General features: G+C 44.9%; 1 protein-coding gene across 3 annotated transcripts in view; it reads left to right on the top strand.

Annotated features, from left to right (window-relative positions):
• Positions 1-26,568, top strand: part of RRN3 (RRN3 homolog, RNA polymerase I transcription factor) — a 1,162,251-nt gene that overhangs the window by 700,163 nt on the left and 435,520 nt on the right. The window lies entirely within an intron of this gene.

Genomic DNA, 26,568 nt, shown 5'->3' with positions numbered 1-26,568 from the left:
AACTCGACAGTACAAGTTTTGGAGTCAAACCAGAATGAACTGTTTATTGACTAACTTTCAGACTTTTATATACACTTTGAGAATACAACATGATTTAATTATACAGATCCACCCACCACATCACACAATGGTTTCTCTATACGATCCCTAATACACATTACATTACTGTGTAATTAAATCCCCTAGCAGACAGCAGGTGAGCTCATTAGCACACTTAACAATAGGTGAATGGATAAGCTCAGACCCTATTTTAGACAAAAGCACTTCAATGATTAGCAGACATAGTGTCTCTCCTAGTTCCAGGACGCCCAAATTAGGAGCTGCACTTCCTGTGCCTGACAGTCTAAAGAAATAAGATAGATCTCCATATCTCCAGAGAGATATGGTAAATGCATATTATTGTCCCATTTGAAGTAGTCCAACCATATTCTGTGTTCACCGACCTCTTGGTCACCCTGCATCCATAATAGACGCAGGATGATTTAAACATAAGAGAGCCCCATAAGGCTGGGCATGGTGCCCCCCAACCTCTCTAAAGGAATTTGGAGTCCACAACCCCCATGCCCAAAGTGACTCCTGTCACAGCTTCCTTCTTCGACGACAGCCATGCAGACCAACTTGATGCAGTGTGCGGTGTATGGTCTGAGCATTGACAGGCTGACCCCCCCCACCCGTTGAACCTCTGCAGCAATGCTGTCAGCACTCCTACATCCATTTCCCAAAGTCAACATCTGAATTTGACGCAAAGCACGTGGACTCAACTCCTTTGGTCGACCATAGCGAGGCCTTTTCTGAGTGGAACCTGTCCTGTTAAACTGCTGTATGGTCTTGGCCAACATGCTGCAGCTCAGTTTCAGGGTCTTGGTAATCTTCTTATAGCCTAGGCCATCTTTATGTAGAGCAACAATTCTTTTTTTTTCGGATCCTCAGAGAGATCTTTGCTATGAGCTGCCATGTTGAACTTCCAGTGACCAGTATGAGAGAGTGAGAGCGATAACACCAAATTTAACACACCTGCTCTCCATTTACACCTGAGACCATGTAACACTAAGGAGTCACATGACATTGGGGAGGAAAAATGGCTAATTGGGCCCAATTTGCACATTTTCACTTAGGGGTGTACTCACTTTTGTTGCCAGCGGTTTAGACATTAATGGCTGTGTGTTATTTTGAAGGGACAAAAAATTTACACTGTTATACAAGCTGTACACTCACTGCTTTACATTGTAGCAAAGTGTCATTTCCTCAGTGTTGTCACATGAAAAGATATAATAATATATTTACAAAAATATGAGGGGTGTATTCACTTTTGTAAGATACTGTGTATGTGTGTGTATATATATATATATATATATATATATATATATATATGTGTGTATGTGTATATATATATATATATATATATATATATATATATATAGTCGCAGACACCCTAGGGACTAAAATGGTGGGTCATTGCAACTTTTTATGTCACACAGTGTATTTGCACAGCAATTTTTCATGTATCAAAAAAAAAAAAAAGCCTTTTTTTTTTTTTTTTTGTATAATGTAAAACATGAATTCAGTAGGGAAAGGGATATGGCGCTGCCAATATTATGTATACCACTCAGTATCTGAAGATGTGAACAATATATGAATAAAGTGCAATGTGTGTGAACAATTTATAAATAAATAAAGTGCGATGTATATTAAGTGTCCAATCTGGAAATGGTGACAGATTGGACACTTATTATACATCGCACTTTATTTATAAATTGTTCACACACATTGCACTTTATTCATATATTGTTCACATCTTCAGATACTGAGTGGTATACATAATATTGGCAGCACCATATCCCTTTCCCTACTGAATTCACCTTTCTATATATCTTCGGAATATAGTTTGAAGGGGGCTGCAGCCAAACTCTATCGAATAACTAGATATACCCTAAGCGCGGATTTTTTTCAATTTATAATGTAAAACATGTTACGCCAAGTAAATAAATACCTAACATGTCATGCTTTAAAATTGCGCTCACTTGTGGAATGGCGCCAAACTTCAGTACGTAGAAAATCTCCATAGGCTTTAAACATTTCCATAGGCTTTAAACATTTTTACAGGTTACATGTTTAGTGTTACAGAGGAGGTCTAGTGCTAGAATTATTCCTCTCACTGTAACGTTTGCAGCAATACCTAACGTGTGGTTTCAATGCCGTTTGCATATGCTAAAACAAGTCCTTATGCTGGTTAAATTAGTAAACTGAGAACTAATGAAGGTGCTATATATAATCTATATAATCAGAGAATGGTTCAGGTTCTATTCCTTTATTATATAGATCAGGGATCCTCAAACTACGGCCCTCCAGCTGTTGCAGAACTACACATTCCAAGAGGCATTGTAAAACTCTGATATTCACACACATGACTAGGCATGATGGGAATTGTAGTTTCTGAACAACTGGAGGGCCATAGTTTGAAGACCCCTGATATAGATTATATATGGCACTTTCATTAGTTCTCATAGTTTACTAATTTAACCAACATGATTTAATAAAATTAGGACTGTTGGTAGCTATATAGAGCTCAGTGTAATTTGTATTTTTTATTTTTGCATTCTGTAACAGCCCTGTACTTGACCAGTGAAATCTAAAAAAAAAAAATCTTTTTAAAAGGGACAGCATTTGTAAATATTTTTGTTAAATGAGTAGAACTATTATAACTGTGATCGCCTACATAATCAAATCCAATACATAAATTGTGAATATGCAACCTGTGGGTATCTGGCTCTGAAACCCTAAGAAATTCTTTAACTATATTAAAAGCAAAAAGCGAGGTCAGAGCACGTTGCACACATAATTAACGATGATGGGAGGATGGTTACAGAGGACACAGAGAAGGCAACGGTACTAAATGCTTTCTTCTCCTCAGTTTTTACACAGGAAAAGGAGGGTTATACTGACCATGACTGTATGGTATGTAGCACATCACAGGACTTGCCGCTATGGCTAACAGAGGGTTAAATCAAGGAAAGGCTTGATAACATTAACACAAATCACCAGGACCGAATGTCTTGCATCCGAGAGTACTCAAAGGACTCAGGAGGGTTATATCTAGACCGTTGTTCCTGATCTTTGCAGACAGTATTTTGACAGGAACTGTACCAGGTGACTGGAGGAAAGCCAATTTGATACCAATATTCAAAAAATGGCAGAGGCATATACCTGGAAAATATTGGCCGGTCAGCCTGACATCAATAGTATGTAAATGACTAGAAGAGATAAGTGACTATATCCAAGAATTTAAATGAGAAAGAGCCCCTGCGCTATCACTAGTAGGTAGAAGAGAGGATCAGAGAGGGCAATGTAAAAGATGGGAAGAGCTGCAGCTCCTATTTCAGCCTTTCGCAGATAACTGAATGTATAACAATTGGTATAGTATTGAAGCTGAGCTTATCCGTAATGCATAAAAAGAATAAAAATCAATAAATATGGTATACTACAGTCAATCGGTAGATAAAAAACAGTCGTGACTTCTATGCTGAAGATAAGGTGACATTAGACAGTGCTAAGTGCAACAAAGGTGCATGCTTCGGGGGACCTGACTGGGTGATTTGGATGTTGGTGCAGATGGGGAAGGGGAATCGTGGATGGTGTTCTATTGTTTTTCTACCAAGTGGACATTCAGCCTTATCTGAAGCCAGCTTCTGGTATAAGATTCTTGGGGTGATTCTTTGAGCTACAGGAAAATCACAGCTTTGCTGTTGTCATGGCATCAAGAGCCTGTGAACGTTTGTTTGCCTATCCTATAGTGGGATTGCTTTGACCACCTTTAGGTCAAACAGTCATTTAGCTAGCCATAACATGTAAACCTAGTTCCTTAGAAACCATCAATGGTAGAAGGCTCCAGCCCACAATCGCCTTGCGGTTTCTAAACCTAATTCTAAGGGCCCACTATGTGGCTGGGCTGAAAGAAATTGCTGTACGTTTCTCCAGTAGCATCTGGACATTGTGGTTACCTTATAGAGAGATGTTAGCCAACACGACAGGCAGGAGAGCCAATCAGGTTCTATTATGGCATGTTCAGTCATTATTAGTGATTAGCTTGGTAGTCCTCACTACACCTGCTAGTAGATTACTCACTTTCTTATATGATTGGATTTGCTGAAGCTCCCACCCTGATTTCTAGTTTTACCACATGTATGCTGTCATGGAGGCACCAGGAAAACATAAAATTGTATCATACAGTGCATTCGGAAAGTATCCGGACTTTGTCCACATTTTGTTATGTTACAGCCTTATTCCAAAATGGATTAACCACTTTGACTGCTTACTGTGCTGCTGGGTCTAGCGACGTAGACCTCCGTCACTGGACTCCTGGCTGTCTCGGCAGCACCAACAGTGTTAACCCCTTCCCTGCTAGTGTCATTATAACAGTGCATATTTTTTAGCACTGATTACTGTAAGTAATGTCACTGGTCCCCCAAAAGTGTCAAAAATGTCAGTTAGGGGTCCGATCTGTCCGCCGCAATGTCAGTCCCGCAACAAATCGCAGATCACCGCCATTACTAGTAAAAAAAAAAACTAAAAATGACTAATCTGTCCCGTAGTTAGTAAACGCGATAACTTTTGCGCAAACCAATCAAAATACGCTTATTGTGATTTTTTTTAACCAAAAATATATAGCAGAAAACAAATTGGCCTAAAATGGTAAAAAATATATATTTTTACATTTTTTTGGGAATGTTCTAGATCAGAATGTAAAAAATATAGTTTCTCTTACGTCCTCCGACAGTCGCCGCCACTTCATATTCGTCACTATGGGGTTAATGACCTTTGCTCCGTAGGAGTAGCTAGGCAACAGAATATGTCAATATTAAAGCTTTTAACATATCCCACCCCCAGGGGGTGGTCCCCTCAGTCAATACCCTCCTACTTCCTGTATCCATACCTCAGTTTCAATGTCTAGCTTGTCAGGAGTAGCTGGATGTCTCTATGCTGGGGCATTTTGTCTCAGCCTTTCTCTTCTTTTTTGATTTTATTTGAGTTTTTTCTCTCTCTTTGCTTAGCTGTTATTTTTGTCAGCGTTAATTGGTTCTTCTGATGAAGAGGATCTTGCGGGCTGGGTCTCGGGCTGACCCCCCTGCTCGCAGGTTGTGGGTCAGTGGCTTCCCAGCCTTCCATCGAGCGTTCAGTCAGGTACTTTTCCTGGCACTCTGAACGACCCATCCCTGTTCGATGCAGGGATGCTATGGTGAGGTGGCTACCTCACTGGACGCCATGCAGTTTCGCACCGCAATTCTCCTGCGTCCTGACTGCGACTCTCCCTGTCCCATGTGCAGTGGCTTGTTCGCTTGTGCGGGTTCCCCACGCCATTTAGAAGGTAAGTGTATCTGTGTGGGGACCTGTCTGTTTGGGGGGGTGTCAGTCTGGGACTGTGAAACCCTGCCTCTGTTCACACTGTTTGGTCTCCCTGTCTGCTTGGCTGCATTCTGTGGGCTGCAAGGAGGGGGGCTATGCTGCACTGTTCTGTGTCAGATTATGTGCTGTGTTTTACTGTGTGACAGGCTGTGTGCTGCGGGGCATGATTGTATCGTGTTATGCACATTTGCGGCGACCGCTGCGGTGGTCCGCCATTATTTTACTTTACTGCATGTGTTTTTGGCGGTTTCACTGTGTGTAGAGGAGTGGCGTTTCGGCGCCAAACGCCGCCATTTTGGCGGCGCTCGCTCCGGCCGCATGTTAGCACTGCGGGCGGCCATTTTTTTGTAGCTTTCCATAGGCTTTAATAGAGCGTCCTGCGTGATATCACTTCCTCTTCCCTGGGCGCACCGATCGAGGCAGCAGCGTTCTCTCCAGGTTTTTACCTCTCTATCCCTGTATCCTTGCCTGAGTTGTACTTTTTCCCTGTGGGGGTCGGCTTGTGCTGGTGTGTGTGTGCGGTGGGCTGCGCTCGCCGCGCTTTTTAAAGGGACAGTTAACCCTTTATTCTTCCACATACTTGGGGGCATGGATTCTCAGGAAAGCAAATTCCCTGCAACCTTGGTGGGAGGCCAAGGGACTGCTGTGTCCCCCCCAGGGGATGATTCGGCTACGGTTGTGGCTAACCTTGCTGCTCAGGTGCAAATGCTTGTGGCTGCTCAATCCACTAAAAGGCACAGAGTTTCAATTTCCTCTGATTCAGAGGGTGAGGGTGATGGGGCTGCCATGGCTGGGGTCTCCTTATCGGGGTCCCGTTCCTCCCTGGATCTTGTGGGGTCTGAAGGGGAGGCAGAGTTTGAAGGGGTTGATAATTCTCCCCCTAGCTCGTCTGAAGAGCTTGCACTCATGGATGAATTGGTTGCTTCTATCAAACAGACACTGCGCTTACAGGATGAACCATGTCCTCCTGCTGCCCTGGCCGCTTATGGGACGCAGAAAAGACGCAAGACATAGCAGGTTTTTCCCTGCACTTATGATTTTCAGCGCGCTGTTAAGGAACAATGGCGCAATATATGCAAGCCTTTTGCGGTGCCGAGTAGGTTCAAGCTGCGTTATCCTTTCACGCCCGCTACTGATGAGCGTTGGTGTGTGCCACCTCCGGTGGATCACGCGATAGCGGTTTTGAATAAGGCCACTGCGGTTCCTGCAGAAGATACCCCGGTGTTCCGGGATGCCACGGACAGGAGGCTGGAGTCTCTTGCTCGTCATACTTATTCTATTACTGGCTCTATGCTAAAAGCTCTGTTTGCTTCACTTATGGCAGCCCAGGCTGTCGCGAGTTGGACGCAGGTGCTTAGACGCGTCCTGGTGGCTGATTCTGCCCCACCGGCGACGTTGGCCATGGTGGATCAAATCCATCAGGGTGTCATGTATTTGTGTGATGCGGACTTGGATATGGTACCGGTGGCTGCACGTGTGCACAGTGTGGCGGTGTTGTCTCGCCGCCTGGTTTGGTTGAAGTGTTGGTCTGTGGACCAATCTTCGCGCAAGACCTTATCTAATCTGCCCTATAATGGATCTCGCCTTTCGCCTTTTTGGCGAGTCCTTGGATACACTGATAAAGGGGATCACGGGTGGTAAGAGCACGCTCTTGCCCCAATCCCACAAGGCTAAGGGCGCTCAAGGTAGGAAGCATGCCTCTTTTCGGCCCTCTCAGGGGTCCTTTCGTGCCTTTCGGTCGCACTATAAGGGCAAGCCATTCAAAGGTCAAGGCTCCCAAAAGAAGCCGTGGACAGGTAAGCAGAAGTCCGGCCAGTCCGGATCCGCTGCCCATAACAATGCGGCCTGAAGGGACGCCCTCACCCAGTTCTGGGGTGGGGGGACGCTTGCTCGGTTTTCTTCAACCTTGGCTGGCCCGTGTTCGGGACAGGTGGGTTCAGGAAATCGTTCGGTCTGGCTACAAGATCGAGTTTCTCTCTCGGCCGGAGAGCAGATTTTTTCCCTCAAATCTTCAACTGTCTCAGGAGCGTTTGCGGGATCTGCACCTGGCGGTGCGGGACCTGCCGGCTCAGGGAGTGGTGGTTCCGGTGCCTTATCGGGACAGATTTCGGGGGTTCTATTCCAATCTGTTCACCGTGCCCAGGAAGGAGGGCAAGGTACGTCCAATTCTGGACTTGAAAGCTCTGAACCGCTTTGTGCGGGTTCGCAAGTTCCGCATGGAATCCCTGCGGTCGGTGGTGGCTGCCCTGGTTCCGGGGGAATTCATGGCCTCCATCGACTTGAAGGATGCGTACCTTCACATCCCGATTTTCGAGGGTCACCAGAGGTACCTTTGATTCGCCATTGCGGAGGATCACTACCAATTTGTGGCGTTACCTTTTGGTCTCGCTTCGGCTCCACGGGTATTCACCAAGGTGCTTGCACCGGTTCTGGCTTTGTTGAGAGCCCAGGGCATCTCTGTCCTGGGGTATCTGAACGACATTCTGGTTCGGTCTGCGACCAGCCAGGGTCTGGTGAAGGACCTGTCCGTCACGACGCAGACTCTTCAGGAGTTTGGTTGGACAATAAATTTTCCAAAATCGACGCTGTGTCCGTCGGTTCGTCTTCCCTACCTGGGAATGATCCTGGACTCGGTCCAGGCGAAGGTCTTCCTACCGGACGACAAACTCAGGACTCTTCAGGAGGAAGTCAGGTCCCTCCGGGACGTTCCGTGCTCGTCCCTCCGGACGTGCATGCGGAGCCTGGGATTGATGGTTTCGGCCTTCGAGGCGATTCCCTTCGCCCAGTTTCACACGTGGGGTCTCCAGGCGGAGATCCTGTCCAGGTGGGACGGGCGTCCGCGATCTCTGGAACTCCAGATTTCATTGAGTCATCGCACCAGAAGGGATCTTCTGTGGTGGCTCCAGTCCCCGACGGTGTCGGGGGGCAAGTCTTTTCGTCCTCTCTCATGGACGGTGATCACCACGGATGCCAGCCTGTCGGGCTGGGGTGGTGTTCTGGGCGTTCTGTCCGCCCAGGGAACTTGGTCGGAGGAGGAATCCTCCCTTCCGATCAACATTCTGGAATTGCGAGCAATAAATCTCTGCCTTCGACGTTGGACGGACAGGCTGCGGGGCCGTCCGGTTCGGGTGCAGATGGACAATGCCACAGCGGTGGCCTACATCAACCACCAAGGGGGCACCAGGAGTGCCCGAGCGGCTCGGGAGGTGGCCGACATTCTGTCTTGGGCCGAGACGCACGTCCCGGCAATATCAGCGGTTCACATTCCGGGGGTGGAGAACTGGCAGGCGGATTATCTGAGTCGCCAGACCCTGGACCAGGGGGAATGGTCCCTTCACCCGGATGTCTTCCAGATGTTGTGCGCGAAGTGGGGCCTTCCGGAGGTGGACCTGTTCGCGTCTCGTCTGAACAACAAGGTGGGAAGGTTCGTGGCAAGGACGCGCGATCCTCGGGCAGACGCGTCAGATGTGTTGGTAGCTCCGTGGCATCAGTACCGACTGATGTACGCATTTCCACCGATTCAACTGCTGTCCAGGTTCCTTCGTAGGTTAAACTCGGAACCGCACGCGGTGATTCTTGTGGCACCGGACTGGCCTCGCCGGTCCTGGTACGCGGACCTCGTAAATCTGGCGATCGACGCGCCGTGGCGTCTGCCTCTTCGAGAGGATCTCCTGTCTCAAGGACCGATATTCCATCCTGCTTTACAGTTGCTGGCTTTGATGGCCTGGCTGTTGAAACCGAGGTCCTGAAGGATAGGGGTCTCTCCCCTGAGGTCATTCACACTTTGATCAACGCGAGGAAGTCTTCCTCGGGGAAGGTCTATTACCGTACTTGGAAGGCCTATTTTGCCTGGTGTGAGTCCAGGGGGTATTCACCTCGCACGTACTCGGTGTCTAGGGTGTTGTCCTTCCTTCAAACGGGTGTTGACCAGCGTTTGGCGCTGGCTACGATCAAGGGTCAGGTATCTGCATTTGCCGTTCTTTTTCAACGTCCTGTGGCGTCTAACTCCTTGGTTAGCACTTTTGTTCAAGGGGTGCGACATCTGGTCCCTCCTAGGAGGGAACCTCTGCCTCCTTGGGACTTGAATCTTGTTCTGTCCGTGTTACAACATGCTCCTTTTGAACAGATCAGGAGGATCTCGTTGGCTATGTTGTCCAAAAAGGTCGCCTTTTTGGTGGCGATCACTTCGGCTCGCAGGGTGTCGGAGCTGGCAGCCTTGTCCTGCAGGTCTCCGTATCTGGTCGTTCACTTGGATAAGGTGGTCTTGCGACCTAACCCTTCTTTTCTTCCGAAGAGGATTTCGGAATTTCACCTCAATGAGGACATTGTCTTGCCTTCGCTCTGCGCGAAGCCCAAACATCCGAAGGAGGTGGATTTGCACTCCCTGGATGTTGTTCGGGCGATCAGGGTTTACCTGAAATCGACTGAATCTTTTCGCAAGTCAGATTCCTTATTTGTTCTTCCAGAGGGTCCTCGGAAGGGCATGGCGGCGTCGGCTTCTACCATCGCCAAATGGATCAGACAGACCATTGAACAGGCATATGCTTTGAAGGGAAAAGTTCCTCCTATGCCTGTGAAGGTGCACTCTACCAGATCTCTGAGTACGTCTTGGGCCTGTCATCATCGGGCTTCTGTGGCCCAGGTGTGTAAGGCGGCGACTTGGTCATCCATTCACACCTTCTCAAAGTTCTACAAGGTGGATGTTCAGGCATCGGCAGATGCTTCCTTTGGCCGCAAGGTTCTTGCGGCAGTTCTTTAGGGTCCCTTGTTTTGGGCCCTTGGCTGTTTGGGATATATTTTTATCCCTAGGTTATTTGTTTTTTCCTGGGTTGTTGCTCCTGTTGAGCAAGTTTTTTTCATGCTACCCAGCTGGTTTCCTTCCTTTGGTAAGGTTCCTTTCTCTGATGTGGAGACGGCGTTGCCTTAGGCGCGGCTGCGTTTCCCACCCCTCATGTTTGCACTGCTTTGGGACGTCCCCATAGTGACAAATATGAAGTGGCGGCAACTGTTGGAGGACGTAAGAGAAAACGGAATTTTTGTAAAATCTTACCTGTAAAATTCCTTTCTCTGAGTCCTCCGACAGTCGCCGCCCCCGCCCCTCTTTTGGGGTTTGGTTGTATACTCTACTGCTATTCCACTGAAACTGAGGTATGGATACAGGAAGTAGGAGGGTATTGACTGAGAGGACCACCCCCTGGGGGTGGGATATGTTAAAAGCTTTAATATTGACATATTCTGTTGCCTAGCTACTCCTACGGAGCAAAGGTCATTAACCCCATAGTGATGAATATGAAGTGGCGGCGAATGTCGGAGGACTCAGAGAAAGGAATTTTACAGGTAAGATTTTACAAAAATTCCGTTTTTTTTTTTTTTTTTAAATTGTCGCTCTTTTTTTTCAAAAATTTAAAATCGCACAGGTGATCAAATCTTACCAAAAGAAAGCTCTATTTGTGGGGGAAAAAAGGACATACATTTAATTTAGGAACAGTGTCGCCTGACCACGCAATTGTCAGTTAAATTAACGCAGTGCCGAATCGCAAAATATGGCCTGGTCAGGAAGGGGGTAAAATCTTCTGGTCTTAAAGTGGATAAAAATACGCTCATTGAGAATTTTTTTGTCAAAGTCATGTAGCTAAATACATTTTGGCCTAAATATGACAAAAATTGAATATATTGGATATTTTTTAACAGTCAAAGTAGAAAATGTAAATTTTTCACAAAATTTTCGCTCTTTTTTTTTATCAATATCTGGAAAAGCTAGACGACTTAGAGAACTGCTCTAGGCGTAATAACCTGCGGATCATAGGGCTCCCTGAGACCTACCAGGCAGACTCCCTACCAGATCTCTGCATGTCTCGCCTGCCATCAGCCCTGGGCATCAATTCCCTCTGCTCAGTGGAAAGGGCTCATTGGGTGGGGGGCCCCTCTAATGACCAGCGGTCTCCCCGCCCCATCATAGTGCGCTACCTCAATTACGCAGACAGGCAGCACATCCTCACATCCTTCAGGAATTCCAAAGCTCTGCAAATTGATGGACACAAGCTCCTAATCTTTGTTGACTACTCACAGGAAGTCTCTAAAAGCAGAAAAGCCTTCCAGCCATTATGTCAAGCCCTTTACAGCAGATCAATCAAGTTCACCCTTGCCTATCCTGCTACGCTTCGTATCACGGATGCTTCATGGGAGCAAAAATCTTTTACCCATCCGGAAGAGGCTAGCCACTATTTGCAATCCTACATGCACATCACCATGGATGCACCCCCTGGTCACCCGCCTCACCGCCCCCAAGCCCCACGGGATCAAAGGAGCCCCATGAAGGACTTAGCCAAGAAACAGCGTGTCTCAGGGCATAGATCTCGCTCCCGGCCACATTGAGGTCCCCTTTGGGCTGCTACGCTCACCTCTGTGTCTGGAATGATGTTCTTAGCCCCCCTCTGTGCGATTACTTTCTATATCCCTTTTTATTTCTCTGGATATCTCTAACCTCCATTGTGCCCCCTGGTTCTACTCCTATCACTTTCCTGTAAACTGTTATAACCACTGTTTGTTAATGCATGCTCCATTAATTATGTTTAGCGGGTTTTACCTAATTTGGCAATGCTAATATCTGTTTTGTTCCTGTCCTCCCGGATAACTAGGGGGTACCCCCCCCCCATTCTAGGTACACAGTTTCACCGGACATCATCTCCCGGGCCTGTTTATGTCTTCTGCCACTATTCAATATCCCCGGATGGTCGTGAGTCATCGGCTGATCACCTTGGGGGCCAGGCAACGATTCCGGTAACACTGTTCCATACGATGACTCTAGTTACATGTGGAAAAAAGAGAAGTACAGGCTTCTTTGTTTGTCTTTCAGGACTTCTGACCCTAGTTTGGGCCCCTTTTGCCCTTTCCCCTTACCTTTCCTGCCTTGTCAAACCCTCCTTTTTGTTTCTATTTTCATGTATAGCCTAGTATGGAGCCATATTACCAGCAACGTGTATTTATTTTGGTTACAGTATCTGCATTCTAGTCTTATCCAGTCACGGCTACCCATATGAAAGTGGTTACTTGGAATGTCAAGGGCCTCAGGTCCCCCCATAAACCCATGGCCATCCTCCGGCATCTTAGATGGCTGAGGGCGGACATAGCTGTCCTACAAGAGTCACATCTCAGTGAAAATTACTTTTTTCGCATGAAAAAGCTGTGGGTAGGTCAGGTTTTTGGCTTCCCCACGGTCAAATGGAAAGCTGGCATTGTGATTCTCCTTCACAAACGTATCCCAGTGTGCTTCTCTCCTCCTCTTTTGACGAAAATGGGCGGGTCGCTATCCTTCACCTACAAACTCTGCAACGCACTTAGACCTTGATGGGGGTTTATGCCCCTAATTCCCCCTCTAAGTCCTTTTTCCAGTCACTCACGCCACTCATAGCCCCATACTTACATCTCCCCCTGCTGGTTGTGGGGGATTTTAATCAGTGTTTTGACCCTTCTGAGGACAGATCCGGCGCCACCACCTCATCTCCCTCACGCCCTGCTCCCCCCTCCATCCCATCTAGCCTCCTTTACCACTAGCCTGGAGATTGGCCCATCCTATTGATAAAGAATTCACCTTTTTTCGCACCCCCACAGCACTCACTAGAATTGACTACATTTTCTCAAACGACCCCATGCTCTCGTACACTGCTCACTCTACCATTCACAACATAGTGATATCTGACCATGCCCCAGTTTCTATTGCCCTCACCTACTTTTCCATCTCCCCAGAGAAAAATCCCTGGCGGTTCCCTTCCTATCTATCTAAAGACCCGGGCATTCGCACTGTCCTCAAGGACACGTGGGAAGAGTTCCTAGTCACCAACTCATCTCCTGACTGCTCCCCATCCCTGCTCTGGGAGACAGGGAAAGCTGTTCTTCGAAAACGCATCCTCTCCTACGTCTCGGCCTATAAAAAGAGGGTAAATGCTGCCCATCTGGAAGCCAGCCAAAACCTTAGGTCAGCTCAGGCGGCCCTTAACCTCTCCAAAACTTCCCAAAGCAGGGAAAACTGGGAGCCAGCCAATGGCGTTTTGAGGAATGGGCAGAGGCACAGGAGACTCTGCACTCCTCCTTTCGGGATTGGGGGTTCCACAGGTACAGTAACAAGCCTGGGAAGCTCTTAGCCTCCCTTTGCAAACCTCCCTTTACCCCCACCTGCATTACAGCTCTCAGGGACGCCCAGGGCAAGGTTGTTGACTGTCCCACAGACATTGTACACGTACAGTGGGTATCGAAAGTTTGGGCACCCCAGGTAAAAATTTGTATTAATGTGCATAAAGAATCCAAGGAAAGATGGAAAAATCTTCAAAAGGCATCAAATTACAGATTAGACATTCTTATAATATGTCAACAAAAGTTAGGTTTTATTTCCATCATTGACACTTTCAAAATTACAGAAAAAAAATGGTGTCTGCAAAAGTTTGGGCACCCTGCAGAATTTATAGCATGCACTGCCCCCTTTGCATGGCCGAGACCTGCCAGTGTCATGGATTGTTCTCAATCATCGTCTGGGAAGACCAGGTGATGTCAATCTCAAAGGTTTTAAATGCCCAGACTCATCTGACCTTGCCCCAACAGTCAGCACCAAGCAGTTGTCTAGAAAACTGAAACGAAAAATAGTTGACGCTCACAAAGCTGGAGAAGGCTATAAGAAGATAGCAAAGCGTTTTCAGATGTCAATATCCTCTGTTCGGAATGTAATTAAGAAATGGCAGTCATCAGGAACAGTGGAAGTTAAAGCAAGATCTGGAAGACCAAGAAAAATATCAGACAGAACAGCTCGCAGGATTGTGAGAAAAAAAATTCAAAACCCACGTTTGGCTGCACGATCCCTCCAGAAAGATCTGGCAGACACTGGAGTTGTGGTACACTATTCCACTATAAAGAGATACTTGTACAATTATGGTATTCATGGAAGAGTCATCAGAAGAAAACCTCTTCTATGTCCTCACCACAAAAATCAGCATTTGAACTTTGCAAATGAACATATAGACAAGCCTGATGCATTTTGGAAACAAGTTCTGTGGACCGATGAGGTTAAAATTGAACTTTTTGACCGGAGTGAGCAAAGGGGCACAGAGCAGAAGGGGCACAGAATTTAATGAAAAGAACCTCTGTCCAACTGTTAAGCATGGGGGTGGATCAATCATGCTTTGGGGTTGTATTGCAGCCAGTGGCACAGGAAACATCTCACGAGTAGAAGGAAAAATGGATTCAATAACATTTCAGCAAATTTTGGATGGTAACTTGATGCCATCTGTGAAAAAGCTGAAGTTAAAGAGAGGATGGCTTCTAAAAATGGATAATGATCCTAAACACACCTCGAAATCCACGGGGGATTACATCAAGAGGCATAAACTAAAGGTTTTGCCATGGCCTTCACAATCTCCTGACCTCAACATAATTGAAAATCTATGGATAGACCTTAAAAGAGCAGTGCATGACAGACAGCCCAGAAATCTCAAAGAACTGGACGACTTTTGTAAGGAAGAATGGGCAAAGATACCTCAAACAAGAATTAAAAGACTCTTGGCTGGCTACAAAAAGCATTTACAAGCTGTGATACTTGCCAAAGGGGGCAGTACAAGATATTAACTCTGCAGGGTGCCCAAACTTTTGCAGACGGCATTTTTTTGTTTTCTGTTATTTTGAAAGTGTAAATGATGGAAATAAAATCTAACTTTTGTTGACATATTAAAAGAATGTCTAATCTGTTATTTGATGCCTTTTGGAGATTTTTCCATCTTTCCTTGGTTTCTTTATGCACATTAAGACAAATTTTTACCTGGGGTGCCCAAACTTTCCATCCCCACTGTACTTGAGCGTTTCTACAGCACCTTATATGGCCCAGACCCTATTGATGAAGATGCGGCTACGGCATTCCTCTCTACTGCTCAACTGCCCACAGTGGCACAGGAACACCTAGATCTTCTCAACGCCCCCCATCTCATTAGAAGAAGTCTTAGACTCGATAAAACAACTCTCCCCTGGTAAAGCCCCTGGCCCGGATGGTTACGCATCTGATTTTTATAAGATAACAGCTCCTGCTTTGGCACCCACCCTCTGAGGTGAATTTAACCACATTCTCAAGGGCAATTCATATCTTCCCACGGGCTTTCAAGCCCTTATAAAACTCATACCCACAAAGGGCAAGGATCCATTGGACCCCGGCTCCTACCGCCCCATCTCCCACCTCAACCTCGATTCCAAATTGCTCTCCAAAATTATAGCCAACCGACTGGCCTCCTTTCTTCCCACCATTATACACCAGGCGCAAGCAGGTTTCACCCAGGGTCGATCAGCTACCTCGAACATTCGGAAGGTACTGGTGGCGCTCGAGGCGGCTAGGGCCGACTCCACCACCGACTCAGCAATCATCACCCCTGATGCCGAAAAGGCATTTGACAATGTCAGTTTCCGGTGGTTGGAGTTGGTCCTTACGTAATTAGGTTTTTCTGGACCATTCCTACACTTGGTTCAAGCGATGTATGCCTCCCCTTCGGCCCAGGTGATGGCTGCGGGACTCTCCTCCCAGCCCTTCCGATTGTTTAAAGGTACTAGACAGGGTTGCCCCTTATCTCCCCTCCTCTTCAATCTTGCGGTAGAGCCCTTACTCACCATCCCCTTTTGAGTGGGGTCCGGGTGGGAGACACGGAACTTCGTTCGGTGCTCTTTGCAGATGATGTCCTTGTCTTCACCTCGGACCCCCCGCATGACCTACCTATTATACAATCCCTCTTCGAGTCTTTTCGTAAATGCTCAGGCTTACGAATACATTTTTTTAAGAGTAAAATTCTGCCCTTAAACACCACACGTGCACCAACTTGGGTCTCCTCCTCCCCCTTAAAGATATCCAACACTCACATTACCTACCTAGGGATTAAAATAGTCGCTCATCCTTCTTCCATATATCGTCTCAACTTCACCCCCATTCTAGACGGATTGGTAGCTGACCTCCAAACTTGGAGTACTCTACCCATCTCCTTCTTCGGACGGTGCCATCTATTCCGAATGTCTGGCTTTCCCAAACTATTGTACCCACTGCAAACTATTCCACTCTTGTTAAAACATACTGACATTCATAGGCTCCATAAAGCTCTCACCTCTTTCCTTTGGCAAGGTCGTCAGCCCCGGATAGCTCTCACCAAATTATTTCTCCCTAAGAGAGACGGGGGGTCGGTCTGCCTAACATTAGATTATACAATATCTCCTGTTTACTACGTGAATGCCTGGACTGGATAAGACATGAGTCTAGGTACACTAATTTTGCATTGGAATCGTGTATGACAGCCACCTTCAGTCTAGTTTCTCTGTTACATTGTGGCCACAAGGATCTCCCACCACCCCTCAGACCCAATATTCTTCTCAAAGACACGATTGCAGCTTGGAGGGAAGTGCGGAAAAAATTGGGTGTCCCGATGCGGATCTCCAGGTACCTACCTATCCAGGGTCATCCCCTATTCCCCCAAGCACACCGGCATCTGGCCTATTCATCCTGGTCTTTACACGGCCTAACCAAGTTCTCCCAATTGTTTGATACTGTGACTGGCGCCCCGCTGAGTCTTGCGGAGCTTGCACGACTTTACGAGGTTCCTCCCCATCATCACCTGCTCATTCACCAATGCATAAGCTTGACTAACTCCATATGCTCCTCCAAAACGCTAAGATTCAAAGGCACTTTGCTTGACTCTTGGATACTTTTGAACAAGCACAAGATTTCCCACCTCTACCAACCTCTCAATGCGGATAACCTCAAGTCAGTTGCCCTACAGTTAGCCTCCCCCTGAAACAAATCCCTCAACTCACCACTTGTCCAACAGGATGCCCTGCAAGGCTACAGATCTACGTGTCTCTTTAATCTTAAGGAGTTTTGGCGAGAACAGCAATTTAAGATTATGCACAGAGCATACATCCCCCATCTGCGAAATTTATCGGATCTTAAACACCATTACTGCATGCTGTGTAACCTACAACACCCTTCTCTGCTTCACAAGCTATGGGAATGTCCCCCTATATCGCCTTCTGGGACCAGCTTCTTATCTTTGCTTCTCGCATGCTGGGGACAACTTTGCCTAAAGATGTTTATGCCCTTCTATTTGGATACCTAGACATTCAACTTGCCTCTCTCCCTTCCACACACAGACCTTTCTTTCAACGGCACAAACCTTGGCTGTCCACCTGTTACATGACAGCGCGCAGAGCCATACTTAGGTGTTGGATGGACGCTTACATCGCTCCATAGTACATGACAGAATAACTACCTTAAACTTCACTGGTTTTGGACTCCTATACCTATGACTCTGGCTCATACACCATACTTCCGCTGCAATCTAGGTTTCTTTTCTTTGCCTTTTGCTCACACGCCAGTTATATACAGTGGGTACGGAAAGTATTCAGACCCCCTTAAATTTTTCACTCTTTGTTATATTGCAGCCATTTGCTAAAATCATTTATGTTCATTCTTCTTCCTTATGAATGTACACATAGCACCCCATACTGACAGAAAAACACAGAATTGTTGACATTGTTGCAGATTTATTAAAAAAGAAAAACTGAAATATCACATGATCCTAAGTATTCAGACCCTTTGCTGTGACACTCATATATTTAACTCAGGTGCTTTCCATTTCTTCTGATCATCCTTGAGATGGTTCTACACCTTCATTTGAGTCCAGCTGTGTTTGATTATACTGATTGGACTTGATTAGGAAAGCCACACACCTGTCTATATACGACCTTCCAGATCACAATGCATGTCAGAGCAAATGAGAATCATGAGGTCAAAGGAACTGCCTGAAGAGCTCAGAGACAGAATTGTGGCAAGGCACAGATCTGGCCAAGGTTACAAAAAGATTTCTGCTGCACTTAAGGTTCCTAAGAGCACAGTGGCCTCCATAATCCTCAAATGGAAGACGTTTGGGACGACCAGAACCCTTCCTAGAGCTGGCCGTCCGGCCAAACTGAGCTATCGGGGGAGAAGAGCCTTGGTGAGAGAGGTAAAGAAGAACCCAAAGATCACTGTGGCTGAGCTCCAGAGATGCAGTCAGGAGATGGGAGAAAGTTGTAGAAAGTCAACCATCACTGCAGCCCTCCACCAGTCTGGGCTTTATGGCAGAGTGGCCCGACGGAAGCCTCTCCTCAGTGTAAGACACATGAAAGCCCGCATGGAGTTTGCTAAAAAAACACCTGAAGGACTCCAAGATGGTGAGAAATAAGATTCTCTGGTCTGATGAGACCAAAATAGAACTTTTTGGCCTTAATTCTAAGCGGTATGTGTGGAGAAAACCAGGCACTGCTCATCACCTGTCCAATACAGTCCCAACAGTGAAGCATGGTGGTGGCAGCATCATGCTGTGGGGGTGTTTTTCAGCTGCAGGGACAGGACGGTTGCAATCGAGGGAAAGATGAATGCAGCCAAGTACAGGGATATCCTGGACAAAAACCTTCTCCAGAGTGCTCTGGACCTCAGACTGGGCCGAAGGTTTACCTTCCAACAAGACAATGACCCTAAGCACACAGCTAAAATTGCGAAGGAGTGGCTTAACAACAACTCCGTGACTGTTCTTGAATGGCCCAGCCAGAGCCCTGACTTAAACCCAATTGAGCATCTCTGTAGAGACCTAAAAATGGCTGTCCACCAACGTTTACCATCCAACCTGACAGAACTGGAGAGGATCTGCAAGGAGGAATGGCAGAGGATCCCCAAATCCAGGTGTGAAGGACTTGTTGCATCTTTCCCAAAAAGACTCCTGGCTGTATTAGATCAAAAGGGGGCTTCTACTAAATACTGAGCAAAGGGTCTGAATACTTGGGACCATGTGATATTTCAGTTTTTCTTTTTTAATAAATCTGCAACAATGTCAACAATTCTGTGTTTTTCTGTCAGTATGGGGTGCTATGTGTACATTCATGAGGAAGAAGAATGAACTTAAATGATTTTAGCAAATGGCTGCAATATAACAAAGAGTGAAAAATTTAAGGGGGTCTGAATACTTTCCGTACCCACTGTATTTTTTTTTTTCCCTCCTCCGGTTTAAGTGTCCCTTTGGGACGGGTTATATGCTGTTACTTGTATATCTATGTTATACGAGTTGCTTGTTAGACTTATATGACATTTAGCAGTGTCTTACCGTTCTACTGTTTCCCAGAATGTAAATTGTGTTTCACTATCAGTTTGTGTATGTTCATGATGACAAGCTTCAATAAAAGTATTTGTTAGAAAAAACAAAAAAAATCACATGTACATAAGTATTCACAGTCTTTACTCAATACTTTGTTGAAGCACCTTTGGCAGCAATTGCAGCCTCAGCTCTTTTTGAGTATGATGCTACAAGCCTGGTACACCTATTTTAGGGCAGTTCTTTGCAGGAAGGACCTCTGAAACTCTATCAGGTTGAATGGGGAGCATCAGCGCACAGCCATTTTCAGAGCAGTCCAGAGATGTTCATTCGGGTTCAAATTTGGGCTCTGCCTGGGCCACTTAAGGACATTCACAGAGTTATCCTGTAGCCATTCCTTTGTTGTCTTGGCTGTGTGCTTACGGTCATTGTCCTGTTGGAAGATAAACTTTCGACCCAGTCCCTAGAGTGCATTGGAGCAGGTTTTTCATCAAGGATGTCTCTGTACATTGCTGCATTCAGCTTTCCCTTGATTCTGACTAGTCTTCCCAGTTCCTGCCACTGAAAAACATCCCCACAGCATGATGCTACTACCACCATGCTTCACTGTAGTGATGGTATTGGCCAGGTGATGAGCGGTGTCTGATTTCCTCCAGACATGACGCTTGCCATTAAGGCCAAAGAGTTCAATCTTTGTTTCATCAGACCAGAGAATTGTGTTTCTCATGATCTGAGACCTTCAGGTGCCTTTTGGCAAACTCCAGGTGGGCTGTCATTTGCCTTTTTTACTGAGGAGTGGCTACTGTCTGGCCACTCTACCAGAAACGCTTGATTGGTGGAGTGCTACAGAGATGGTTGTTCTTCTAGAAGGTTCTCCTCTCTCCACAGAGAAATGCTGGAAAGGTCAGAGTGACCATAGGGTTCTTGGTCACCTCCCTAAGGCCCTTCTCCCCGGATCACTCAGTTTGGCCGAGCGGCCCGCACTAGGAAGAGTCCTGGTGGTTCCAAACTTCTTCCATTTACGTATGATGGAGGCCACTCTGCTCATTGGGACCTTCAAAGCTTTAGAACTCTTTCTGAACCCTTCTCTAGATCAGTGCCTCGATACAATCCTGTCTCAAAGTTCTACAGACAATTCCTTGTGCTCTGACACGCACTGGTAACTGTGGGACCTTATATAGACAGGTGTGTGCCTTTCCAAATCACGTCTAATCAACTGAATTTACCACAGGTGGACTCCAATCAAGTTGTAGAAACATGATCAGTGGAAACAGTATGAACCTGAGCTAAATTTTGAGTGTCATGGCAAAGACTGTGAATACTTATGTACATGTTATTTTTTATTCTTAATAAATTTACAAAGATTTCAAACAAACTTCTTTCACGTTGTCATTATGGGGATCGTGTTTGTAGAATTTTGAGGAAAATAATTAATTTTATCCATTTTGGAATAAGGCTGTAACATAACAAATTTGTGGAAAAAGTGAAGCAGTGTGAATACTTTGCTGATGTACTGTATTTACTGTAATTTTCCTTTCCTGGTGCCTATTCATAGCAGCACACTGAACCCTCCCAGTTCGTTCCTCACGATGTACAGGGAATGGGGTGCTATAGGTGTTAAATTTTATAGCTATGCACTGGTCCTGTGGGCAGCAGTAGGCAAGGCTACTGCCCCATATTTATGCTGTCATGGATAAGCACCCGGAAAGGAAAATTACAGTGAGTATGATACAATTTTCAGGATTCTTTTTTTAAATATAGATAAGAGTATAGAAAGATTAAAACCCCTGCTATGTTTTTTTTTTATCTGTATCCCATATGGGAGATTTCCCCTCAGTTCCTGTCCCATAACCAAAACAAGAAGTGAAAGGAAATCTCTGCAAATTAAGATAATCTATCCCCCCCCCCCAGCTTACCAGAACTAGTGTCCCCATTGGAGGTTTTCCCTTATGTTACTGTTGTGGGGACAATTTGGGATATTATTTACGTTCACTTTTTTTTTTTATAATCAAGTTTTATTGAGTTTTAACAAAATAAGGAGGAACAATACAAGTGTTCTCCATAAAACATACATTGGATCACATGACGTGAACAGAACAGATTCTACACATTGACAAACATGTTATAAAACCAAAAGTCTCTGCAACTGTTGTCTCTTCTACAGTATGCAGAAACCAGTATGAAAACAATACAACACAACAAGTAAAAACACCTTATGTAGAGTCAAGGTAACTCTCTTAATAACTATGTACCAAAGAACAAAAATAAGGGAAAGAATGAGAAGGAAAGGTATAAATTGGGGGGGGGGGACAAGGGGGAAGAGGAAGGGGTAAAGAGAGAAAGTACCTACCTAACTGTTACCAGGGTACACATAATTCTAAGTTGAAGGGATAAAACATGGTGTTACTCTGCTTTGTGACAGAAGAAGAAAAAGAGTGGGAAATCATGCTCATTTGGTATCTTTTGCACATCCACCCCATCCATACAGGTCTAAATTTCTCCTGTTTATCAACTGTGTGTATCCAGCGTTTGGCCTCCATAGTGATATCTACCTCCCTTTTTCAATCAGATAGTGTAGGACAATGGGATTGTTTCCAAAATCTGGGAATTAGAATCTTACAGCGTTCAGTAGATGTGGTAATACACTTCTTTTAAAAGCCTTAGAGGATGGGACCCCATGTAAAAGAGGATGAAACTGAGAATTTGTGATCAGTCGAAGGGACAGTTTTTGCAGCAATGGGATAATGGCTTCCCAGTAGGGCTGCAACTAACAGTTATTTTCATAATCGATTAGTTGGCTGATTATTGTTTCGATTAATCGATTAATTGGATAAAACCCTTAAAGTTGGGTGTTACATAGTTAGTTACATAGTAGTTGAGGTTGAATAAAGACAATAGTCCATCCAGTTCAACCTGTTTAGGTGTGTGTGTGGCCGTAATCATCTCTCATACCCATAAATGTTCTGAGCCTTGAGATGCATGTCCAAGAGTCTTTTGAAAGTAGCCATACTTCCCGCAGTAACTACCTTTTGTGTTAGAGAATTCCACAATCTTGTAGCACTAACAGTAAAGAACCCCCTGCGTAGCCTGAGGTTAAAACGCTTCTCCTCCAATCGCATTGTATGGCTTTGTGTCCTCATGCAATCCTTTCAACTGAATAGCTTTTTTTCTATGCTGAGATCACCGTTGAGGTATTTGTAAATTGCTATCATTTCCCCTCTCAGGCGTCTCTTTTCCAGGGAGAATAAATCAAGCGCTTGTAAATGCTTTTCATAATTAAGGTCTTCCAATCCCCTTCTGAGTACTGGCGACCAGAACTGGACAGAATACTCCAGATGTGGTCAGACCAGAGTTTTATAAAGTGGTATGATTATATTTTCATCTTTGGAATACATCCCCTTCCTTATGCATGCCAATATCATGCCTACTTTGGCAGCTGCAGCTTGAATACAATAAGCAGGGAATACAATAAGACACGTGGCCACTTACTAAATCTAGAGGAAAAACTGTTTAACCTTAAAATACATAAGGGGTTTTTCACTGTCAGAGCAGTAATGGTGTGGAATTCGCTTCCACAAGCAGTCATATCAGCAGGGAGCATCAATAGTTTCAAAAAACTATTAGATGGGCACCTTAAAGACCACAACATACAGGGGTATACAATGCACTAACACACACAGACATCATAGGTTGAACTGGATGGACTGATGTCTTTTTTCAGCCTCACAGATTATGTAACTATGTGACATTGAATACTATTGCCAAGTCTATCCTCTACCAAGACTCCTAGATCTTTATCCATTTTTGATTCCCCCAAAGCTTACCCCCCTAAAGTGTATTGTGCTTTTATGTTTTTAGTCCCCAAGTGCAAAACCCTACACTTCTCCACATTAAACCTTGTTTGCCATCTAGTTGTTCACTCTGTTATTTTGTTCAGGTCATTCTGTAAGATATCAGCCTCATGTTGTGATGTTATTGCCCTGCCCAATTTTGTGTCATCTGCAAAAACTGAAATTGAGTTACTGATCCCGTCCTCAATGCTATTTATGAATAAATTGAACAAGGTTGGTCCCAGGACTGAGCCTCGGGGAACCCCACTTACCACCCCAGACCTGTCTGAGTATGCATTATTTATTATCCCCCTTTGAACACGTCCTTTTAACCAGTTCCGTATCCAAGAGCACACCTTGTGGTTGATGCCTGCAGACTTTATTTTTTAAATTAAGCGCTTGTGGGGAACTGTATCAAACGCCTTGGCAAAATCCAGGTACACCACATCCACTGGTCTCCCCCTATCTAGCTCACAGCTCACCTCCTCGTAGAATGTTAAGAGATTGGTTTGACAAATCCTCTGTAACTTTAAACTGGTAACCTGTAGGCATTTTTAAAATGACACCTATGGAGATTTTTAGGTACCAATTTTTGTCGCCATTCCACGAGCATGCGCAATTTTGAAGCATGACATGTTGGGTATCTATTTACTCAGCGTAATTTTATTGTTCACATTATAGAAAAAAAATAGGTTAACTTTACTGTTTTGTTTCTTTTAAATGCAGTGAAATACATTTTTTCCAAAAAAATTGCGTTTGAAAAACTGCTGCACAAATACCGCGTGACAAAAAATATTGCAACAACCGCCATTTTATTCTCCATAGTCTTTGCTAAAATATATACAGTATATATATATATATATATATATTGTTTGGGGGTTCTAAGTATTTTTCTAGCAAAAAATACTGATTTTAACTTGTAAACAACAAGTGTCAGAAATAGGCCCGAGCGTTAAGTGGTCGAGTAAAAAAAAAAAAAGTTAGACTGTTTTGCCGATTTTCAGACAGTACTGTAATATGTATATCAGACTCCCTTGTTATAGGAAGGTAGCTCGATAAAAGCTACCTGGGCCTGCTGTCACTAAGGCTGCATTCACATGTCAGCTTATAATCGCGGGCAGAACCGCCGCGGTTCCGCCCGCGATTCGGAGATTTATTGCAAATCGCGGGACGCCTAGCGTTGCCCGTTGATTTGCAATAGCCCCCCAAACGCCGAGCGATGTTGCCGCGATTTACGCCCGCCGAATCGCGGCAACATCGCGCAAACAAAGTCGCGGGACGCAATACGCTCCAAAGAAGCTCTTGTACTTTTTTGGAGCGTATTGCGTCCCGCGATTTTGTTTGCGCGATGTTGCCGCGATTCGGCGGGCGTAAATCGCGGCAACATCGCTCGGCGTTTGGGGGGCTATTGCAAAACAACGGGCAACGCTAGGCGTCCCGCGATTTGCAATAAATCTCCGAATCGCGGGCGGAACCGCGGCGGTTCTGCCCGCGATTATAAGCTGACATGTGAATGCAGCCTTATGTTGGCCATACAAAAACAATGTCTTCCTTCAAAAACATTTTCATTTTATGAACATTTGTTTATTTTCTAATCGTTAGTGGGGTCAAATCAACGTTCATTTTCGACCACAATGTCGGTAAAATTTGAAGGAGCAGAATAGGAAACTTCTTGGTCAAAGGAATTTTCAAAAAGTGTATGTGGTTTTTGTTAAGAAATGACATTCATTTTAAAACTGAATGTTAAAAGCAAGTGACATTTTCAAACGACATTCTTTTATTCAGGGATTGTACAAATATTTTTTGTATGAGTATTCTCGTCCTAAAATCTGTGTGTATGGCCAGCATAAGGCTCGATTTGCGCCTATGCAATTTGCTTTTGATCCATTTCTGCAGTGCTTTTTGCTGTGGGTTTTTTTGTTTTTGCAAACGCAATTTTGTGTCGATTTGCATTTTTTATGCTTTTTTTGGCCAATTTGTTTTTGGGCAGATTAAAAACGCAAATTGCGGCAAAAACGCACAAAATGCTTTTCTGCAGCTTCTCTATTAAAGTCTAATGAACTAAAAATGCCCCGTTTTGAATTGAAAAAAAGTCCTTGACCCTTTCCAAATACACAGCAGCTGAAAAAAGAATAGATGTGAATGTGTCCCATAGAAAACATGCTAAATTCACTGTAGTGCATTTCTGCAAAAAGCACCAAAAATGCATACGTGTGAACTAGGCATAAGACGTTTAGTAACAGCAGCATGTTTTTTTTTTTTTTTTTTTTTTGTATCACCTGTCAAAATGGGGTTAAAAAACTAAACTAAAATTAGCCCTTTATACTATAAACTATACTATAAGGGGTTCATTTAGACTGTAAAACAGTGAAAGTAATAATATATATTACTTATATCATATATATAATAAATACACCCAGAAGTAGGATATATGGGTATTTTAACTAGAAGTCAGACATGAAGCAATATAATGGGTAGAATTGAGATAACTGGAATTTTGTACTTACCGTAAAAAAAATTTCTCTGAAGTTCATTGACAGACACAGCTCCATATCTTCTTAGACCATTAGGTTATGCTTCTCCCATCAGGAATAGGACACTAGGCAGGAAAAAGCTTTACCACGCCCATGGGGCTGTCCCTGTATGCATAACCCCACACACTCTGCTACAGCCCTTAGTTTTGTTGTAAGCAGTGTGTAGAAGAAAAAAAAACCCATTCCACTCACAGAGGGGTGGGTGCTGCATCTGTCAATGAACTTCAGAGAAAAGGGTTCTACGGAAAGTACAAAAATCCAGTTTTCTCTATCGTTCATTGACAGATGCAGCTCCATATCTTCTTAGACCATTGGGATGTCCCAAAGCAGTATATGCACGAGGGGTGGGAAAAACAATGCAAATTAGAATGTAATTCCCCAAAGGCTAAAATTGGCCAACCAGGTAACATGGAGCTCAACCAGGAACAACTGGAGCTCACCTAGAAAACATACATCCTCAAAACTTTGCGGCCTAAAGAGGCATCCGAAGTTGCCAACACATCTACTTTGTAGAATTTTGTGAACGTATGCACAGACGACCAAGTTGCCATCTTGCAAACTTGCCTGATAGCGAAAAGCCCAAGAGGCACTCGGCACCCTAGTAGAATGCACCTTCACAGGGAAAGGCGGAACCTGACCCTTCAGTGAATAAGCCTGAACAACTGTCTG

Source organism: Pelophylax lessonae, assembly GCF_965119305.1.
Source record: "Pelophylax lessonae genome assembly, chromosome: 6".
Lineage (NCBI taxonomy): Eukaryota > Metazoa > Chordata > Amphibia > Anura > Ranidae > Pelophylax > Pelophylax lessonae.
This window is presented reverse-complemented; position numbering and strand designations above follow the sequence as displayed.